A 22,822-nucleotide genomic window follows, 5' to 3' on the forward strand; every position below is an offset into this window, starting at 1 on the left:
CAGAAAAAGTTTGAGGGAAAGCAGCCTAAGAAAGACAACAAAGAGAATTCAAATAATTCCAATTCCAAAGAGGCCCCCAAACAAAATTCTAAGGGTAAGCCCCAAGGGAAACCTAATCAGGCTAGTGTACCTTCTGGTCCCAGACCAGAAGGAGGTCAGAACAAGCCATCATTCATAAAGACATTTGGGAAATGTTATGTTTGTGGCTCTACTGATCATGTGAAAGGGGATCCCAGATGTAAGGGTAAACCTTCAGGGGTCCACACTGTCTCCTTAGCCTTCGCTCCAGAGGAGGAAGTACATATGGCCAGTGGAAACTTTCAACTTCTAGCTGAAGACCCCATCAGAGTCTCAGCTAGTGTATCTTTAGTATCGCTAGGGTTGTGGGAAGAACAGAATTTAGATGTGTATAATTCTATCCCTCCTAATACTAAAGAGTATTATAAAGACAGTGTCCTAGTAAATGGTCAGGAGACCCCTGCCATAAGAGACACTAGGACCAGCATAACTGTGGTGGATGAATCTTGTTTCAAGGTGGAGGATGTTGCTAGGGCACCCAAACACCTCACCAAGTTAGCTGGAGGGCCTGTGCAGATGCTTCCCCAATTACCAGCTCTCATCCAGTGCAATTAAATGACTGTGAGGATACCTGTTAGTGTGCAATCTGAAGTGCCTGGAAGGGTTCTTTTAGGGAATGACCTTAAGGAGCTGGGAGTAGTGTCAAGTACTCCCAGACCTCCCAGCAAAAGATTGCAGGAGCTCACCAGACCTACAAAGGAGAGGACCTTGAGGGGCTCTCCTGAGGAGATGATGGACAAAGAGATCACTTCTACTCCACTGGAGTTACTAACTGCTATTTCAAAAACACCAGAAGCAAAGAGGAAACCCAAGACTTCTAAGAAGAAAACCGCAGAAAGCAATCCAGCGCTTCCAACCAGGAAATCTCCTAGGTTGTCCAAAATCACACCTGTGATTCCTCCTCGGGCTGAGGCTATGAGTGAGCTACAACCCTGTGTGGTTGAACTAGAGCCTGAGGACTCAGATCTAGTAGAAGGCCAGGAACTAATTGGAGATCTGGACCCTGTGGACCATCCTGAGCTGCAGTCTTTACTGGCAGAAGGTGGCCCCAACAGGGCAGACTTCAGTAGGGGACAAAGAGAATGTCCAACTCTGGAAGGTCTTCGCCACCAGGCAGCTTCTCAGCTTCCCAGCTTCTCAGCTTGAAGGGCAAGAGCCTGGGAAGAATAGGTTACACTGGGAAGATGCCCCAAGAGAACAGACTCCAATTCTTGCAACTAGCCCATGAGATACCTTTGGCTGGTCATTTGAGTTTCAAGAAGACCAAGGAAAGGCTCTCTCTCTACTTTTATTGGCCTAAAATGGGGGATGAGGTAGATAAGTATTGCAAGAGTTGCCACACCTAACAAACTTCTGGTAAGATTGGCTCCAAGAACATGGCACCTTTAGTGCCTCTTCCTGTGGTGGGAGTACCATTTGAAAGGGTACGGATCGACATTGTTGGTCCCCTTGACCCTCCAACTTCTTCACGCAACAGGTTTATACTTGTTGTAGTAGACAATGCTGCTAGGTACCCTGAAGCAATTCCTATGAGGACTGTTACAGCTCAGGCTGTAGCGAAGGCCCTCCTTGGTATTTTTACCAGGGTTGGGTTTCCTAAGGAGGTAATATCCGACAGGGGGTCAAATTTTATGTCCCACTACATGAAGGCCATGTGGAAAAACTGTGGAGTTACCTACAAGTTCTCAACAGCATACCAGTCTCAGACAAATGGATTGGTAGAAAGGTTTAACAGAACCATGAAGAGCATGATAGGAGTTTTAGAGGACCCCCTTAAGAAAAAGTGGGATCTTCTACTGCCATGCCTTCTATTTGCATATAGAGAAGTCCCTCAGGAGGAAGTGGGTTACAGTCCCTTTGAACTTCTCTATGGCCATCCGGTCAGAGGTCCATTGGACATCATCAAGGAGGGGTTGGAGAGTGCTCCTTCCCCCATACCAGTCAGAGTCACTGACTACGTGATAGGACTCCGGAGGAGAATGTCACACATGATGGCTGAAGCAAGCAATAACTTGAAAGCAGGTCAGGCTCTGGTGAAGCATTGGCATGACCAGAAGGCCACCATGGTTGAGTTCGCTCAAGACCAGCTAGTTCTTGTTATGGTGTCAAAAAGGCAGAGGGCCTTGTAGGACAAATGGATAAGATTGGATAAGATTGTGGGAAAACTTGGAGAGGTGAACTATCTGGTGGACTTAGGCAATCCTAAGGAGGTTCCTAGAGTCTTTCACACCAACCGTCTAAAAGCTTATGTCTCGAGACCAGAACTGGGAGCTTTGCTTCTAGTTTCAGCTCAAGAGGAGGAGGAGAGTTAACCTCTACCTGACCTTCTCAGAGGCAAACCTTTAGATGAGAAAGCAGAAGGAGTTAATCTGTCTTCTAGCTTGCCACCTGAACAATAGGAGGAGTGCAAAGTTTTGTTAAATCAATTTGCCCCTCTGGTTTCTCTAGCACCAGGCTTGACCCCTTGGGGCTAGCATGATATCAATACTGGTGACTGTTTACCTGTCAAAAGCAGGGGTTACAGGATGTCAGAAAATGTAAGAACCCACATCAAAGGAGAGGTCAACAAGATGCTTAATCTCGGGGTATTAGAGCCCTCTCCTAGTCTATGGTCTAGCCTAGTTGTGTTAGTACCAAAGGCAGGATGCAAGGAGTTGGGATTCTGTGTGGACTATAGAGCCCTAAATGCAGTCACTAAGACTGATGCCCATCCTTTGCCTAGGACAGATGAGCTGGTGGATAAACTTGGTTCAGCCAAGTTCCTCGGCACATTTGATCTCACGTCAGGCTATTGGCAAATAGCCCTGACTGACCATGCCAAGGAGAAAACTGCATTCTCCACCCCAGTTGTCTTATACCAGTTTAAGGTTATGCCTTTTGTCCTAAAGAATGCACCTGCTACATTCCAAAGGATGGTTAATCAGGTTCTGAATGGGATGGAGGACTTCTGCATGGTATACTTGGATGACATTGCAGTGTTCAGCCCTACTTGGAAAGAACATGTTGACCACCTAGGATAGGTTTTGCAGGCTCTGGAACAGGCCCATCTGACCATAAAGGCAAGCATATGTCAAATTGGTCAGAGTAAAGTGGTCTACCTTGGGCATGAGGTATGAGGAGGTGAAATAAGGCCTTTGCTCAGCAAGATTGAAGCTGTGCAAAATTGGACAACCCCTCTACTCAAACCCAATTGAGAGCCTTCCTATGCCTCATTGGGTAGTACATGAATTTCATTGAGAACTATGGATCTATAGCTTTTCCTCTGAATGTAATCACCTCTCCAGAATTCCCTAAAAAAAGGTCTAATGGAATGAAAAGTGCAATCAGGCCTTTGAAAGCCTGAAGAAAGCCCTTTGCCAAGCTCCAGTTCTCAGAGCTCCTGACTACCACCAACCCTTCATTGTGCAAACAGATGCTTCCAATATAGGTATAGGTGCAGTCCTCAGTCAACTGGATGAGAAAGGTAGGGAGCACCCTATTTGCTTCATCAGTAGGAAACTGAAGGAACCTGAAACAAGGTGGGCAACTATTGAGAGAGAATGTTTTGCCATTGTGTGGTCTTTGAAGACGTTTAGATCATACTTGTATGGATCTACTTTAATTATTTAAACAGACCACCAGCTCTTGAGATGGTTGATGCAAATGAAAGGGGAAAACCCAAAACTGCTAAGATGGTCAATCTGCCTCCAAGTGTTTGATTTTACCATTGAGCACAGGTCAGGATGTCACCACCAATACGCTGATGGTCTCTCTAGGATGTTTATAACCGACTAGAGCAGGGGTGCACAACTGATTTTGACAGAGGGCCAAAAGTACCTTACATGAGGACTATAATGGGCCGAAAAGTAAATGTGGGCGGGGCGGTAGGCGGGGCGTGATAGGCGGCTTTTTAAACCCCCAATTTTTATTAAACACATGGAAAAAGAATATGTTTTTGAGGGGTAACGATTTTTATTTGCATTTCAAACTTACATTTTGTACTACACATTTTCCATTGTTATAATTTATTTCTATTTAGTTATTGTATCTCGTCTGTTTAATTAACTTATATATATTTAATGACCGTAGATTGGACATTCCGTTATTTTGGACTGCTATAGTTTGCTGTTTGGGTTGCCCAAGAGGAGTATGGCCTTCGTTGAATCAGGGTTCCTCAAAAAGCAAAGGATGTACATCTCCTAACTGTGCCTGTTTTAACTTTATAATTGGGTTCCCTCTTGGAGTGCAACACTATGCCCCATGGCTCCCCCCCCAACTAAACACTATGCCCCATGGCCCCTTCACCCCCAACCAAACACTATGCCCCATGGCTCCCTCGACCCCCAACCAAACACTATGCCCCATGGCCCCCACCCTTCAACCAAACACTATGCCCCATGGCCCCCTCACCCCCAACCAAACACTATGCCCCATGGCTCCCTCAACCCCCAACCAAACACTATGCCCATGGCCCCCACCCCTCAACCAAACACTATGCCCCATGGCACCCTCACCCCCAACCAAACACTATGCCCCATGGCACCCTCACCCCCAACCAAACATTATGCCCCATGGCACCCTCAACACCCAACCAAACACTATGCCCCATGTCCCCACCCCCAACCAAACACTATGCCCCATGGCCCCCTCACCCCTCAACCAAACACTATGCCCCATGCCCCCCACCCCTCTACCAAACACTATGCCCCATGGCCCCCTCAACACCCAACCAAACACTATGACCCATGGCCCCCACCCCTCAACCAAACACTATGCCCAATGGCCCACACCCCCAACACCCAATCAAACACTATGCCCCATGGCCCCCACCCCCAACCAAACACTATGCCCCATGGCCCCCTCACCCCTCAACCAAACACTATGCCCTATGGCACCCCCCCCCAACCAAACACTATGACAGTTGGAAAAAAAGTGAGGTTGTTCCTACTCTGAGGATAGCATGGAGGTGTTGGTCAGTTAGTCTTGTCCTTAGGCTGGATTTAAGTAGTTTCATTTGTGAAAAAACGTGCTTACAAATGTAAGTGCTGCCAAACATAGATACCATCTTTAATGCTTCCCGTGACAGATTGGGGAATTGAGCAGTGTCCAGAGACTGACAGAAGACTAATAAAGGCATCTCTCTGTACTTATTTTTGAGGGCACTACAGCACTGAAGCTCAATCACTTCCAGTTGCAGTTCAGGTTGCACACTGTCAACATCAGCTGAGAAAGGGTCTGCAAAAAGTTTAAAAGGGGCTCGCTGGGATTTGAATTGTGAGAAACGATTCTCAAAAACATTTTGCAGTTCCTTCAGGACCTTCACATGCCGATACCATCCTACATACTTGTCATGGGGGAAAACCTCTGCACATGCGGGATAGTGTACCGGCATCCCTTTCTCCAGTTGGGCTGTCAGAAGCCTTAACTTTATTTCAAAGGTACATACTGCCTCAAACAGATCCGATATGAGATTTTGGCTTCCTTGCAACTTTAAATTTAAATCATTGAAATGGCCTGTCAGGTCAGTCAGAAAAGCAAAGTCAGCTACCCAGTCAATATCTTGCATGACAGATGTGTCCATTCCCTTTTCATCAAGGAATGCTTTTATTTTGTGCCGTAAAGCAAAGAATCGCTTCAGCACATTGCCACGACTAAGCCATCAGACATCGGTGTGATATAGGACATCACCATAATCCGCCTTTACCTCTTCTAAAAACGCCTGAAACAATCGGTGATTTAAAGAGCGTGCACAGACAAAATTAACCGTTTTCACAACAAAGTCCATCACTTCAGTGAATTTCAAATGTTTTGCACATAATGCCTCCTGGTGGATGATGCAGTGATAATTTTTTTAATGGACAGCCTTCTCGCCCAAGTGCCTTTTCAAGCAGCCAATAAACCCATTTTGCTCCCCAACCATGGCTGGCGCCCCATCAGTCGTCACGCCTACCAAAGCATCACATGGCAAATTTAAATCATCGATGACTTTTTGAAAGGCATTAAAAATGTCAGCACCAGTAGTCCTGCCATGAAAAGATACCAGGGAAGCCAGTGTAACGCTCACCTGATTCCCGTAGAGGCGCCGGTCTTGACTGGGCGTATACCGTATCTTCAAAGGTGATGTGTAACACACGGCTGGCTCTTTGGGCTGGACCTCTGTGCACTGTATGTCTGACTCGAAGGGTAAGATGTCTGTAGATAGAAAATATGGGATTAAGGAACTGGGTTATTGAATGTCTCTCTCTTCTTCCCTTTCTCTTCTCCTGTAGAACCCCAAAGGTTAACGCTCTCACCTTAGGTAAGTGAACGCCGTGCTCTCCATCTGCCTCGGGGCAGGGTGCTGTAACCAGTTTCTTCACTGGATAAGGGGAGCAGGCCTCTTGACTTCAGAGGGCTGCTGTCCGTCGTTTACTGCACGAACGGTAAGTTTCGAGTAATCCTAATGTCTTTAAAGTCTTTAGTAATGATGTCTCTTGATTTGCAGGGTTCCGGCGATGGCGGATGACGGGCTGAAGTGAGTTGAAGATGGAGCCCGTGTGATGAATAGAAGCGCCTGGAAGCACGTAAGTAAGCGCTTGTTGCCTGCTTCACGATGCGCTCTAACTGTCTTTTTATTTTGCAGGTACAAGTTCGGAGCGGCTGCAGGGTGCCGGAATACCCACTGGGTTAGATGTGGAAAGGAGTAATGGCACGTGAGTATTAAAGTTCCCCAATGTCTTTAAACGCACCTTGTTTTGTCTTTCAGATGCGGGATGCAGCGCCGAAGGCCTCCGGAGCGTGCGAAGAGTTGGTAAGCTTTTGTCTTTCAGATGCCGGAATGCAGTGTGAAGACCTCCGGAGCGCACGAAGAGTAGGTAAGCCTTTGTCTTTCAGATGCCGGAATGCAGCGCGAGGCGTTGGTGACAGCCGATGGACCAGGTAAGTGAAGAGCTGTCCCTGAAGACCGTAATGCTAACCTGTTCTTTCTTGTCTTTATAGGTGTTGCTGAAGACTGGATTCAGGATGGTAAGCCTTTTTCCTTAGGCCCAGGATCAGATGCAGAAGACACGATGAGCGTTCTGCTGCAGAGGATGCAGAATAACGCAAAGCAAGATTCATCCATCGGGTGTGGTTTAAATAGCCTCCTGTAGTGCTTAGGTGTCTCCTTCCACAGCCACGCCTAGGTAAGAAAAGAGTTCCTGCTTTCCAGAAGAGTTCCAGTGTTCTGAATCTAGGGAGTGGCTCCTGCCCCACCCAACAGGAAAAGTAGTTCCAAACAGAAGAGGATCAGAGGCTCAACTGGCAGGCAAGTAAGCAGCATGGTCTGCTGCAGGTAAGTCCACCCAAGCATTATGAGCCCGGCGCTTCCAGCGCTGGGACTGGGCATATTTATGAGCCTGGTGCCACTGGCGCCAGGACTGGGTCCAAAAGGTCCCAATTGGAACTGGTTGGCACTCGGAACCTGGGTTATGGATCTGCTTCCAAGGGAGTTGGGAAAACCCTGACCTTTTGGAAGCAGAGATCATGACAGCCAGTTCCTGAAATACTTTGCATTGATTATCGACCCCTTGAATGAAAATTAAGAGTTGGGCTGTGTCACTTGCATCCGTGCTCTCATCAAGGGCAGCTGAAAAGAACTTGACATCGGTGTCCAGTCATTTGGTCGACAGACAAATGGTCGACAGACAAATGGTCGAATTTTTTTTTATTTATATATTTATTTTTCAGGTTTTCGTTTAGGAAAAAAAAGGGTTTTTTACCAAAAAAAGGGAGTTAGGGGGGGGGACCCCACCAAAAAAAAAAAAAAATGTGAAAATACAAAAAAAAAAAATTCAACCATTTGTCTTTCGACCAAATTGCGTTGACCATTTGTCCTGTCGACCATTTATTTTCAACCAAATGACCTGTAACCCTTGACATCCTTACACCGCATTTTCAGTTGGCTGTAACAATTGACAGCCATATCTACAATACACCGCTGGATACTCATACGTGAAAGGGGAACATTTGTAAAAGCATCTTTTTTTTCTTTACACACTGCCTCGCAAATCTCCATCAGGCAGTCTTTAACGAAATCCCCATCTGTGAAAGGACGTGCTGACCTTGCAATAAGCTGTGCAACCTTATAACTCGCAAAGGTGGCACATTCAGATTCTTTTTTTTTCTGGGCAAAAACACCCTGTTGCTTAGTCAGCTGTGTGTTTAGCTCCCCAGCTTTCTTAATTCTCGCTTCCTCCTGCAAATCCTTATATTGTGAATGCTTTGTTTCACAATGGCGGCGGATATTACATTCCTTGGGGACTGCTATGCGTTCGAGACAAATGAGACACGAGTACACATTAGGTTTGGACTCGATGAAAAAAAACTTCTCAGTCCACTCATCCTTAAATTGACGGTGCTCCTGGTCAATCTTTCTTTTTTTTTACTGCACTGAACATTGGCAGGGACATCTTTGGATAACAATATGAACTTCACTGTTATGCTCCCACCACGACAGTCCTAGTCTAAAGTATATACAAATTATATGCTTTTTTGAGAATCCTAGAAGCGACAAAAGAACAAGATCAGATAAAGAACATAGCCTTGCCAGCATACCTTTTCATGCACTTATTGATGGATACTTTCAGGAATAGCGGGCTACATAGCATATCAACCTGCTATGTTTGAGATTAAGGTAGAAATTGAGGACATTCTTTAAAAAAAAATAACATTTCAAAGCACAAGCTGTTGCAAAATTATGAGTTTTTGGAAGGAATTATCACAGGATGACCAATTACTTTAGTGAACATACAAAGAAACTGATCTCAGTTTCTTCCTGGCCAGGGCAAAACTGACAGGAGCTCCACCATATTGCGCCAGGGAAATAGGTTTTTCTGGGAGTACTACCAGTTTGAATATTGCAAGCCATTTCCTTCCACAAAATCTGGATCAAATAACTCAATTACCTTCTCTAATCCATTGCATTGTGCATCTATCCCCTGAACAATGCTTGATGGGGTTGTAGAAAGGTAACAATTACCCACACTCAAAGGGTCTCAAACGCTTGATCGAGGTTTAGTTGCAAAATTACAGGAGCAGACATCATCCAGGACCATACTAGAAAAGGCTGCAGCCGGTTTTGAAAGCTTTAGGAATGTACAAATAAACCGCACCCACTGCTGACCCTTGATACTCTGGCCCAACATCTCTAATGATATGCTATGATAGTTTATTTATATAGCGCCTATACACAATGTGTTTCAAAGCGCTTCTCGACAAGGAAGAGAACAAGGGAAAATACAAAACATTCTTACAGGCCATGAACAACAAGAATGCAAAATTAACTATCGTACTCGGCCTAGCGACACAGATAGGAAGGAAATGGGAACAGACAGGCGTCTACCGTCCTAGGCCTGACAACATTTCTGATAGAGCCGGAGAATTACACAAGGTGAGGGAGATGGGGAGAGAAAGGAGGGAGAGGAACAAAACAAGCTATTACAGATCTATGTGGTGATGCCGATTTAGGTTTGGCCCGGGATTTATACACTCGGTGCAGTTGCTATACATCAGGCCACTGGCCAGGGTTAGCACTGGCAAACACATTTCACCCGCCTGGGTGATCCTACGGGGCACCAGGCAAGGCTGCCCGTTGTCTCTGATGTTATTCATCCTGGCACCCTCCAGCCCCAACTCCGAACCCCCCACCCCCCAAATCAGCACACACAAACCAGCACCCATACAGACCAGAAAGCCCCACCCCCCCAACTCCAAACCCCCCACCCCCCAAATCAGCACACTCTCAAACATGCACCCATACAGAACCGAACCCCCCACCCCCCAACTCCAAAACCCCCACTCCACAACTCAGCACACACACAAACATGCACCCATACAGACCCGAACCCCCCACCCCCCAACTCAGCACACAAACATGCACCCATACACACCTGAACCCCCCACCCCCCAACTCCGAACCCCCACCCCCCAAATCAGCACACACAAACCAGCACCCATACAGACCCGAACCCCCCACCCCCCAACTCCAAATCCCCCACTTCCCAACTCAGCACACACACAAACATGCACCCATACAGACCCGAACCCCCCACCACCCAACTCGGCACAAACTCTCAAGCATGAACCCATACAGACCCGAATCCCCCACCCCCCAACTCAGCACACTCTCAAACAAGCACCCACTCAGATCCGAACCCCCATCCCCCAACTCAACACACACAAACATGCACCCATACACACCCGAACCGCCCCACCCCCCAAATCAGCATTGTCAAACAAGCACCCATACAGAACCAAACCCCCCACCCCCCAACTCAGCACACACACAAACATGCACCCATACAGACCCGAACCCCACACCCCCCAACTCAGCACATACAAACATGCACCCATACACACCTGAACCCCCTACCCCCAACTCCGAACCCCCCACCCCCCAAATCAGCACACACAAACCAGCACCCATACAGACCCGAACCCCCCACCCCCCTAACTCCAAACCCCCCACCCCCCAACTCAGCACACACAAACATGCACCCATACAGACCCAAACCCCCACCCTCCAAATCAGCGCACTCTCAAACAAGCACCCATACAGACCCGAACCCCCCCACCCCCCAACTCAGCACACACACAATCATGCACCCATACACACCTGAATCCCCCACCCCCCAACTCCGAACCCCCAACCCCCAAATCAGCACACACAAACCAGCACCCATACAGACCCGAACCCCCCACCCCCAACTCCAAACCCCCACCCCCCAACTCAGCACACACACAAACATGCACCCATACACACCCGAACCCCCCACCCCCCAAATCAGCACACACACTCAAGCATGCACCCCAGAGCCGAACCCTCCACCCCCCCAACTGAGCACACACACAAACATGCACCCATACAGACCCGAACCCCCACCCCCCAACTGAGCACACACACAAACATGCACCCATACAGACCCGAACCCCCCACCCCCCAAATCAGCACACTCTCAAACAAGCACCCATACAGACCCAAACCCCCACCCCTCAACTCAGCACACACACAAACATGCACCCATACATACCCGAACCCCCACCCCCCAAACTCAGCACACACACTCTCAAGCATGCACCAATACAGACCCGAACCCCCCACCTCAGCACACACACAAACATGCACCCATACAGACCCGAACCCCCTCCCCCCAACTCAGCACACACACTCTCAAGCATGCACCCATACAGACCCGAAACCCCCACCCTCCAAATCAGCACACTCTCAAACAAGCACCCATACAGACCCGAACCCCCCACACCCCAACTCAGCACACACACAAACATGCACCCATACAGACCCGAATCCCCAACCCCCAAATCAGCACACACACAAACATGCACCATATAGATCCGAACCCCCAACCCCCCAACTCAGCACATACACAAACATGCACCCATACCAACCCGAACCCCCAACCCCCAAATTAGCACACTCTCAAACAAGCACCCATACAGACACAAACCCCCCACCTCCCAACTCAGCACACTCTCAAACAAGCACCCATACAGACCTGAACCCCCACCCCCCAAATCAGCACGCTCTCAAACATGCACCCATACAGACCCGAACCCCCACCCCCCAAATCAGCACACTCTCAAACAAGCACCCATACAGACCCAAACCCCCCACCCCCCAACTCAGCACACTCTCAAACATGCACCCATACAGACCAGCACCCCCCACCCCCAAATCAGCATACAAACTAGCAAGCATGCACCCATACAGACCCTGCATCTCAACATACACTGCACTTACACTCCAAAACAAACATTCATGCACACCCGACACCCCCCACACCCACATCTCAACATACACACAAAAAACATTCAAATCCAAACATTCATACACATCCGACACCCCCCACATACCCCCATCCCCGCATCTCAACATACACACAAAAAACATTTGAATCCAAACATTCATACACATCCGACACCGCCCCCACCACCGCATCTCAACATACACACAAAAAACATTAAAATCCAAACATTCATACACATCCGATACCCCCCCACCCACCACTGCATCTCAACATACACACAAAAAACATTCAAATCCAAACATTCAAACACATCCGACACACCACCTCCCCCGCATCTCAACATACACACAAAAAACATTAAAATCCAAACATTCATACACATCCGACATCCCCCCAGCCCCGCATCTCAACATACACACAAAAAACATTAAAATCCAAACATTCATACACATCCGACATCCCCCCAGCCCCGCATCTCAACATACACAAAAAAAACATTAAAATCCAAACATTCATACACATCCGCCACCCTCTCCACCCCCGCATCTCAACATACACACAAAAAACATTAAAATCCAAACATTCATACACATCCGATACCCCCCCACCGACCCCCGCATCTCAACATACACACAAAAAACATTCAAATCCAAACATTCAAACACATCCGACACACCCCCTCCCCCGCATCTCAACATACACACAAAAAACATTAAAATTGAAACATTCATACACATCCGACACTCCCCTCCCACCCCCGCATCTCAACATACACACACAAACATACAGCAAAACAGACCCGACACACAAACACAAACAGACCAGTTACCGGAGATGTGCTGGAAGGCAGGTAAGCTGGAAGTCGCTGGAATCGTACTACGGCTGGCGTGGTCCAAGGCTGAAATGCCTTCCGGCATCAAGCCTTATGGACCATGCCAGCCGTAGTGCTGGCCCTCCATTGGTGCAGCACACACGCACTACGTGGCTCGTAGGAGCAACGTGGTGGGTGTGTGCTGAACCAATGACGGCCAGTGTTTTGTCCGGCCCGGAAGACAACAAAGACTTTCCTAATGGAGGGTGGCCAATGCTGCTTGTGGGCCGCCCTCCATTAGGAAAGTGTTTGTGCCTCGCGGGCCAGACAAAAGAGCATGGCGGGCCGCAACTGGCCCGCGGGCCGTATGTTGTGCACCCATGGACTAGAGGTAAGAGACTCATCCAGGAGTGGATTAGATCCGCTTGTCCCTTAGTCAGGGGGGGCCAGTGTTAGGGAGAATTCTCATTCTATGGCTAATTCCCCTTACCTGTAGAGTCCCCCAGCAGCTTTGCTGGATTTGAAGGGTTTGTTTTTTTCTCCTGCTAAGAGTGAGACTCTTTTTCCCACTCTTAGGCATATTTGCTATGTGTGTTCTAGGCTATTTTTTCTGTTTAATGTCTATGGGGTTTCATCTCACCCCTATAGAACCATCTTTATCCACATGTGTTACACAGCACCCTCCGTGCAGTGACACAGGGGTGTCGTAGCGACTCCCAGACATAGACTCCATACCCTGGAACTGACTACTGTCTCCCAGGGCATGCAAAGTCCCCATTGACTTTACTAGTCATTCTTTATGAACAAAACCAGTACAACCCATCTTACTGTGGAGGTACTGGAAAGGGTTAATAGTTTTTCCCTTATGTTCATTTTCGAGAGGATACCGTACAGCCCCTCTCTCAAAAGTGTCTGGCTGGTGGCAGTGGTTACTACCAAAAATATTCGACCACAAATATTTCTCTATGGGATTTTCCCATTGTTCGAGGCTACCACACTTACTGACAACCTCTAACATACCGCTGGTTTATTTTTATATTAACTTACTCCGGTAGGTTTTATTTGCCAGAACCTTTTATATAAATTCTTTCTCGTGTCTTTCTCTAAGATCCTAACCCAGGTCGGGGATCCTTTGTTCATCCTTTTGGCGGGCTTCTGCCAAGAAGCCCTCCTTTCGACGCCACTGAGTCTGGGGTGGACCCATTGTGTGGGTGGGGAAGTAGGACCTATGGACAGGGTTGCCTCAGCAACCCATGTCGCACTCTGCCCTGATAGGCTGGAGGGTCTCCCGCCAGGATGACCACTCCACTGTGTGAGTGACAGCTAGGCTGTATGAATGGGGACCTTTTTGCATAAAAGCAGGGTCCTGAGGACTGGAAGAGCAAGACGTTGTCACTGGAACTAAGAAGCCGAAGAGGAGAGAAGCCAAAGACATCTGCACCAACTAAACCACCGGTGAAGCCCTGCTGCAGCGTCTCACCACATTTCTCCACACACAGAGAAGATCTTCATCTGCAAGAGCCTTCTTCCCTTGAGCTGGTGGGGCCAACCAGTTTGCCAATCGCATTCCAGGACCTGCCTTGGTCGAATCGCCAGTGCCCTGCACTCGGAGACTGGATAGCCAGGCACCCGTCCACCCGGACCGCCATTTAAAGGAGCGTACATTTTATTTTGTTTGGCAGCACCGCGGCTGGTTTCATCCTTGGGCAGTGCAGTAACTCGAACCTTCCTCCACGAAGAGAGTCGCTCTTCCTCTGCTGGTTCTCCCGAACTGAAGGAACTGCCAGGAACAACTGCCACCGCAGGAGCCTCTTCTACATTTTAAATTACTTTGTTCCGCCAGGCCTCCCTTTTCGTTTGGTAGCGCTAAAGGTGTTTTAAATCCTTTACCTACCTGTTGGGTTGGCCGCCCCTATCATCTAACATTGTCTTTCACCTTCTGCAACCAGCCTTTCGAATCGTTTAACAAAGAATTGACTGCAGCTACAAGAACATTTTGCTCCTGGGCTCTTTGCCCTGTACCACTGACTCTGGCACGGGCCTATTGACTCTGGCTGAATCTGTTATAACTGCCCTCTCTAGATTGCTTCTCAACTAGAAATGTTTTGGTGCACCTAATTCTTATAACCACCTTTTCCTTCCCACTTTTAAAACTTGTGAAGTGCCATTTTGCTCGGTTTACACCTCATTATTATACATGCTAAAGTACTGCCTTGACTAAACTTGTTCACAAACTTATTAGGAAGTGTTGCTAGGGTGCCTAAGAGTATATTCCTGTATAACTTGACATTTTCCCTCCCTTGTGAGAAATTGCTAGAGTGCCATTTGAATTCGGTTTTCACTGTGCCATTTTGTTCAGTTTTCGTTCTGACTCAAACTTGTGTACAATTTAACTAGGGAGTTGTGTATACTTTTCTTGACTGAGTTTAACTTGCTTTAATAACTGTGATTAATGTGTTGAACTAGAAGTGTGTAAAATAAATATATAGATTCTTTTTAATACAAAGCTTTGGTCAGTGTTTCGTTGTGCCATAGTATTGTAGCCCTATTGTGTAAACCCTGAATACTGCTCATCTCCCTCTTGAGATAAGTCTGACTGCTTAGCCACAGCTACCAACTAAATCTTTGTGGTACAGACTGATACCAAAGGGGATTTATTGCTCATACCTGTAGTCTTAATCTTCTGTAGTGCTCCCTAAGGGAACTGCACAGGATTCTGCCTAACACCAATTTAGGAGAAAGATCCAAGTAGGCCAGTGAATCTGTTGGACGAAGCAAGTTTAACAGGAGTTATGAAGGAGTATGGCTGGACAATAGAAAGGGGTTACTTAGAATCAAAAGATCCTTGATAAATTACGTAAAAACAATGTTGAGCCTGATGAGCAGTACCTGGGTCTATTTCCCAAAAATCAGAGAATGAGGGACTATTTGATATTTAGATTTAATTTGCTGGTCACACCGCAGGCGTAAGGATAGGCTATGTAGGTTCTGTATGGGAAATATTATAAAAACCCTCATATATGTATTTGTAGAATGTGTTTGGCTTTGCTTTAGGTGAAACATTTACCGGAGTAGAATGTTGGGCAACCTAGGGGCTTTTATGTTAGATCAACTCTGGAATCTATTCAAGGTTAAATGGATAATCAGGCAATTTTGTAAGTTTATAACATTTAAAATTGTTTGTGTGTATAAACCTTTTTTTAAATGGTGTTAAAAGATACTTCATTTTTATTATTAATTAATAATGATTATATATATATATTTTATTGGGCATGTGTAAGGTGCTTATACAGCAAGAAAATTGTGTTTCAAAGCGCCCTCAGGGCAAAGGGAGGAAAGAAGGGAGTAAAAAAAAGAGCAAGACAATGGAATATGTGAAATATAAAACAAAGCAGTCCTACTAGGCCTTGGGGACATTTAGATTGTGCAAGTGGCGAGAGAGAGACGGGACAGCGGAAGTTGGTAAGTGCTAGGGAATCAACATAAAGGTGAAGTGCCAGGGAGATAGTTGCACGGGAACAGGTAAGTGCAATAGCCGGTTGTGGAGGCAACAAGTAAGTGTCGGCAGTGGCCACTAGATGGGGAAGGGTCATCAGCCCATACAATAAGTGCAGGCCTTTGAGGCAGCACAGGCCAAGTGGTGCCTGAGGGCAAGTGCAGGTGATACTGCGGGCGATTGGACAGATGGCCTGGACCCAGAGGGACACATAAGGGCCCAGGCCACCAATCACAGCTACTGTGGGGTTTAGCAGAGGAGGGAGGTAAGGAGGAGGAGAAGAGGAGGGTCTTGAGGAGTTTGCAGAACTTCAGGAGATCCAGCTCAAGATGGAGAGAGAGAGCGAGATTGTTCCAAAGGAGGGAGCCAGCTGAGGAAAGGACACGGCTGCCCACTCGCTGCTTGGAGAAGCGCTTGACAAGCAGAGAGTTTGAGCCGGAGGATCGGAGGGATCTGGCAGTAGAGTATTTGGTGAGAGCAAGTTGCAGATAGCATGGTCCCCGGCTCTAGACAGCCTTATGGATGATGCAGAGGGATTTAAAGCTGGAGAGATAGGGTCCCTGGGCTTATGGCCAAGGATAAGTCTTGCAGCCCTATTCTGGATTAGCTCGAGGGGGGCGGATAGACGAGGAAGGTAGGTTAAGGAAGAGGCTGTTGCAGTAGTCCAGCCTGGAGAGTACCAGAGCTCTGGAAACATTGAGCTTCTGGGGTAAAGTGAGGTAAGGGAGGATGACCCTCAGTAGGTAGAAGTGAAAATGGGCCTTCTTGGTAAGGATGTGACGAATGAAAGAGAGAGAGGAGTCGAAGATAACTCCCAGGTTTCTGGACTCAGAGGAAGGAGAGGGGGGAGAGCCCATCGAGGGTGGCGAGAGTGAAGGGAGAAAAGAGGGAATAGGAGTCCCGATAGGAAGAATCTCAGTCTTGCTGGCATTGAGACAGAGGTTGTTGGAGGTACACCAAGACTGGATAACAGACATGCAGTCAGGAATGACAGAGGAGGTGAGAAGAGTTGCAAAGGGTAGTATGAAGAAGAGTTAGTTGGGTGTCGTCTGCATAGCACTGGAAGTGTGGTGAGAAGGTGGAGATAAGGTGAGCAGGAGGAGCGAGATAGATGTTAAAGAACCAGGGAAAAAGGATAGAGCTCTGGGGAACATCAAAGGTGGAGATAGAAGGGGTGAGGAGAAAGAACCCAGGAAAACCTGTAAGGGACGGTCAGTGAGGAAGGAGGTTTGAACAGTCCAGTGCACGATATGAGACACCAAGGGTCTCATGGAGCCGTTTTATGAGGATGGAGTGGTTAACTGTGTCAAAAGCAGAAGAGAGATTGAGTAAGAACAGCAGGTGAGTTGGAGTCAAGAAATGCAAGCAATTCTTCACAGGTGTTCAGGATAGCAAGTTTCCATGCCTCTGGATGCTCGGAATCCAGATTGATGGTCATGCAGGCAACCAACAAGCTCAGTATGTTGGGTCAGTTGGGGGGAGACCAACATCTCCAGAAGTAATCCAAGGAAGGGAGTGTGAGAGATGGGGCGGTAGTTGCCCGGACATGAAGGGTTGGCAGAATGTTTCTTCAGGAGGGAGCGCACAAACAAGTGCTTGAGGAAAGAGGGGAAAGACCCAGTGGTAAGGGAGTGATTGCAGATGTCTGCGAGTGCAGGGACAAGGGAGTCGATATTGTCCTTAATAGTTCTGGAAGAACAGGTGGAGACCTGTTTGGAAGAGACCTTCATAGAGCCGACAACTCTAGTGACCTTGTCCGGTGTGATAGGAGAAAAGGAGGTGAATGGGGAGGAGGTGAATGAGAGAGGAGGAGAGGCCAAGGGTGGTAAGGGGATGGGGAGGGGAGGAAGAGAGAGAACTCAGAATGTCTTGAGTTTTAGCAGTGAAGTGGGTGGCTAGTGTGGTGCAGAGGGCCAGTGAAGGAAGAGGCGAGGAGGAGACTGCAGATGGATTGGCTAGTTCCTTGCAGATTTGAAATATTTCAGCCGTGTTGTTTGTAGCTCCAGAGACGCAGGTCTGAATGTGAGCCCTCTTCTTGGAGCAAATGGATAGAAGATATTGCCTTTGGAGAAGGTGACAGGCTGGTTTATCAGAGGATGAGCTCGAAGTATGCCATTTTCGTTCAGCAGCTCTGCACTTGCGTTTCAGGGCTGCTAGATCAGACTCATACCAGGTGTTATGCTTGGAGGAAGGTTTCAGGCAGATCCTCAAGACAGGGGCAAGAATATCAAGAGTGTGAGTTATCAAGAGCTAGATTTTTGAGAGCAGCATCAGTAGGTGAGTCAGAGGTTGGAGGGGGGGTGAAGGAGGAGGCGAAACCAGCAACTGATACTCGTTTCATTGGATGGATATCCACAAATGAGGCTGGCAGAGCTGGGGGAGGTTCGATCAGAGGGCCGAGAGGTCCGAGGTGGGATGAAAGGAGAGTGTGGTCAGACCAGGATAGAGGGGTGAAGAGTGTGGTAGAGAAGAAAAGGTCAGAATGGATGAAGGCATCGAGAGTGTGTCCGGCTGAGTGGGTAGGGCCAGAGGGAAGAACAGAGAGGGCAAGAGAGGTGCAGAGGTCACGGAAGAGAGTAGAGGCAGAGATTGAAGAGTCTAAGTGGATGCTGAAGTCGCCAAGAAGGAGGAGATTGGAAGTGGAAGTCAGTGAGAGAGAGGAAGGAGGAGTTGCCGGGGGAGGAAGGAAGTTGATGAGGGATTGCAGGCGCCGGTCAAAGAGGAGGAGGTTGGGTTGAGGACCTTGGCCCATGATAGTGCCATTTTGATAGACATTAATGATGCACCTCTAGGATGAGAAGCCAGCCAAGAGAACTTCCCATCTAGTGCCAACATTAATGGGTGAGGAAGGGAAAGGGTGAGTGTGGAAATCAGATGCAGAGTCCATAGGTCTTGAGAGGGGACAGAAAAGAGGATTTCAGTGACAATTTATCTGGAACTGCAACTGATGTAGGTGTCTGCGTGGGTAACCCAGGATTACAAGAGAGGAGCTCAAAGGAGAGCGACTTTATGCACACAAGTGAAGAGATGAAAACACACCCATATGTGGTGAACTGAGGACTCAGCCAAACACATAGTTTAGTTTGGACTTTCACATATATGCAGTGCAATGAAGATATGTAATAGACCGAGTACTCATATAAACACATCCTTTAGTGCAGATATTTACCTATACACAGTGGACTGAAGATGTAGTGACAGCCAAAATAGAGAGGGGAATTTGACTGTGTGGGGCCACAATAAATTGGCAGAGTTTGTCCCTGCACTGTTATCAGGAGATCTGTGTGCAGCGTACCAGGTATTAAACCCGGATAATACAGCCGCTTATGATGACAAGAAATGTGGGATTCCTGAGCATGGGCCATGATCCAAAATCCTGCTGGCAGAATTTCAGAGGGATTCAACTGCTACTCAATAAAACTCTTTGACAGGTGTCCCAGAGAATCGACGGCCTCATAAACAAGTGGCTAGAGGGTGAGACTGTAAAGAAGGTTAAAACCATCTTAGTACTAGAGCAATTTACCAGCACCCTCCCACTTAAACTCCTAGGGTTAGTTATACAACTTTATAACTCCTCGCTTGAGGAGGCTGTTCAATCTACCAGTGGTCGGTAAAGAGCCTACCTGTGTGAACCCTACTAAATGGAACTTCTACATTCATATCTCTTCCTGAATGGGAAATAAGCTGTGAGTGGCTTCATCAGTCAGTGGACCCTAACTGACGTCCATTCCAAGCCTAGTAGGCCACTCCCTCATAGACCAACAGGTAAAGGTGAAGTAAGATGCGTATGACCCATCCCCACAATCATTGATTGAACTCAACAAAATGTTATTCTGGCAGTAAGGCAAGTCATATTGCCTGCACCTGTCTGGATCTTTGACAGGAGGTGCCCTTAATACCAGCTACACAGGAAGATCCGGACCCTGAAACCATTACATGGCAGGAGTAACTGGAGGGGAGGGGACATAGGTGAAAGTTTCATCTTGGAGATGCTGACCAAGGAACCGGGAAGAGGATTATAAGGTTATTATACAGAGGGTTTTGATGAAGTTCTCTCTCTCACTCTGGGCACCTCCAGTGGGATGACCAAGGGCACCAGATGCCTCCCCAAGATAGTGAAATATGGGAAGTTGGCTGCCATGGAGAGAATCCACTGAGCATCCCCACTTAGTACCCATCTTAGGCCAGGGGACAACCACATTGCCGCTACGGGCAATTAAGCCCCTTTAAGGGAATCGAGGTAAGGTGGTTGCAGAGAACCACCAATGTATGTACGCTTTTATCACGTTGAATGAGTGCAGAAGGGCCTGAATTAGGAGTAGAAACTCGACATTTACCCAGCCATCCATTGTACAAGGCCTCCACTCTCATACAGTTCAGAACAGATACATTAAGACAGTCGACCCAAGAGGCACTGTCAAGCTCTGACAATCAGAAAGAGGAACTGCCAAGAGGAGGGACTAGCCAGTCCCAGGAGCCAGATCAGAACTTGAAGCCATCCTTAAGGGTGCCCTTGCCACCTTTGTCATCCCTCTGGGAACATTCTTCGCACTTTAAGCACCACCCTCTTTCCCTCTGCTTTTCAGCTCAATGGTCTCCATATCTATCCCACCTTCTCAACGACCCATGACAGATCTTTAAACATTCTTTGCATTTCTTTTGCAGAATGGCAATTTTGCAGAATTATTTTTGGTTTATTTTACTGCTTTTTTAGACCATAAATTGGGGGGAGACCCCACACATCCCCATTCAACCTATCACCCCCCCCTTTTGCGAAATTGCCATTTGGCAAATATGGGTAATACCCTCTGGACACCTCCTCCACTCCTCTGGGAATCACCTTCTTTCTCAGTAATTTCACCCTCCTTAGCCGCAACTCTCCTGCTCTGCCCCTCTTCCTCAAGCTATCTTGACTCCTTGGTTTGGTCTCCTGGACCTCTCCTCCAGCTCCCAGGTTACAATATGTCTCGGCCACCTGGATCTCTTCTTACGTCACCTGGGAGTTCCTCAATCTCTTGCTCTCTCCACCAACCTTCTCCAAGCAAACTCCTGTTTCCACTCACTGGTTTCCAGCTCTTTCTCTGAACACCTACACTGCCATACTGAGCTGCTTGTGGTTTTTTACAGTGCTTTGCTCCAACTATCCAGCCTTTATCTGGTTAAAGTGGAATTGGGTGTCTTAGCTGAAATGGGGATTTGCTGTCAGGTTCCCCTGGCTATGGATTACAGCCCTGCTGTGGGATTTGGGATTGGCTCATCCCTGCACTGGTGCAGTCCTCTCTCTGTCTGCCACACTCTGGCCAGGCTGTCCAGCCTCTCTCTGATCCAACAAAACTCAGGTCCGTCTCTTCAATCAGCTTGTGTAGGAATTGGCTTGTGGAGCCACCTCCTGCTGTATTTCGACATTCTCGTTGTCCTCCTCAATCCACAACAGAGATTTTCGTAGCTCCCCTTTTCTTTTCCAACCACAGCTTTGTGTTCTCCTATCTGCTGCTGATTTTCTCCTGCCGCTACTCCCTCCCTTGTCTCCAAGCTCCTCTCCAAACTCTCTTGACTGGTGTTTGTAAAGTTCTCCACCTTCCACCGAATACATCCCCATATCCTCCATTCTCCTGATGTCTCCCTCCACCCCTTCTCATATACATCACTTTTCTGGACAAGACTTAGAAATATATGAGAGTGAATAAAGGAAGGAGGACAGGGATCAGAGCAGTGAAGAATGGCCCGATAGGGGTGACAAAGATGTGCATTGAAATACCATTTGCTGTATAGGCACATCATAAATACCAACTAAATAAATAAAAATAAGGAGGGATAGAGGTTATTAAGGCTGAAAATAGAAAGGTAAAGTGTGATGCTCAGATGAACGATGGGAGGGCCCAAAGAGGGGAAGAAGGTGGGAGGGAAAAGTGAGACTTACAAAGTAGTGAAAGTACAGAGAAGACAGGTTATCTTAAGGTGGAAGTTGTTGACAGTATAGAGGAGGTTGGTAAGCGTGAGGAGGAGATTTGTGACAGCAAGAAGATAGTTGGTAACCGTGTAGAAAAGATAGATGATCGTAAGAAAGACATTGGTGACAGTACAGGGGAGATTGTTAAACGTGATCAAGAAGGGGCGGAGAGAGTGAGGAGGTGCACAGAGAGTATCAGGTGGTTGAAGGAGGAGATCAGAAAGTTTGGACAGGACTTGATTCCCAAGGCAGGCTGCATCCTGGTGTGAGAGTGTCTATGTTATGTCAGTACTGTCTTTGAAGCACTGATTCCCATGGGACCTCTTGGGGAGGGTTCCGGTGCTCTAGGCTGAAGGGGGTGCCATTCTTCCAGTAGAATCAAAAGGCAGCTTCCCGGCCACTGCCCCACATAGCTGTTATGGGACATCCAGGCGAGATGGCTAATACTCAATGTCATGTCATAGGTGAGCAATGTTAACCAAGCTGACACTAGTATGAGGTCAAATTCTGTGGTTGTATACTTGTGTGACACTAGTAGCCACCACGTCATAAATAGGGATGCCTTGTATTTACAATTAAAGGGCCACCAGGCTGACTAGGATACCCAATTGTTATGTTTTGAATCAGCAAAGAAGATGATTAAAAAAGGCACCTCTGCCTGTTGGCCTGTTGTATTCCAGCAGCTGTTAGGAATGCACATACAGCATTTGAACCTGCTCTGTTGC

The sequence above is a fragment of the Ambystoma mexicanum genome, chromosome 3p (assembly GCF_040938575.1).
Source record: "Ambystoma mexicanum isolate Mex_15411 chromosome 3p, UKY_AmexF1_1, whole genome shotgun sequence".
In the NCBI taxonomy this organism is placed as follows: Eukaryota; Metazoa; Chordata; class Amphibia; order Caudata; family Ambystomatidae; genus Ambystoma; species Ambystoma mexicanum.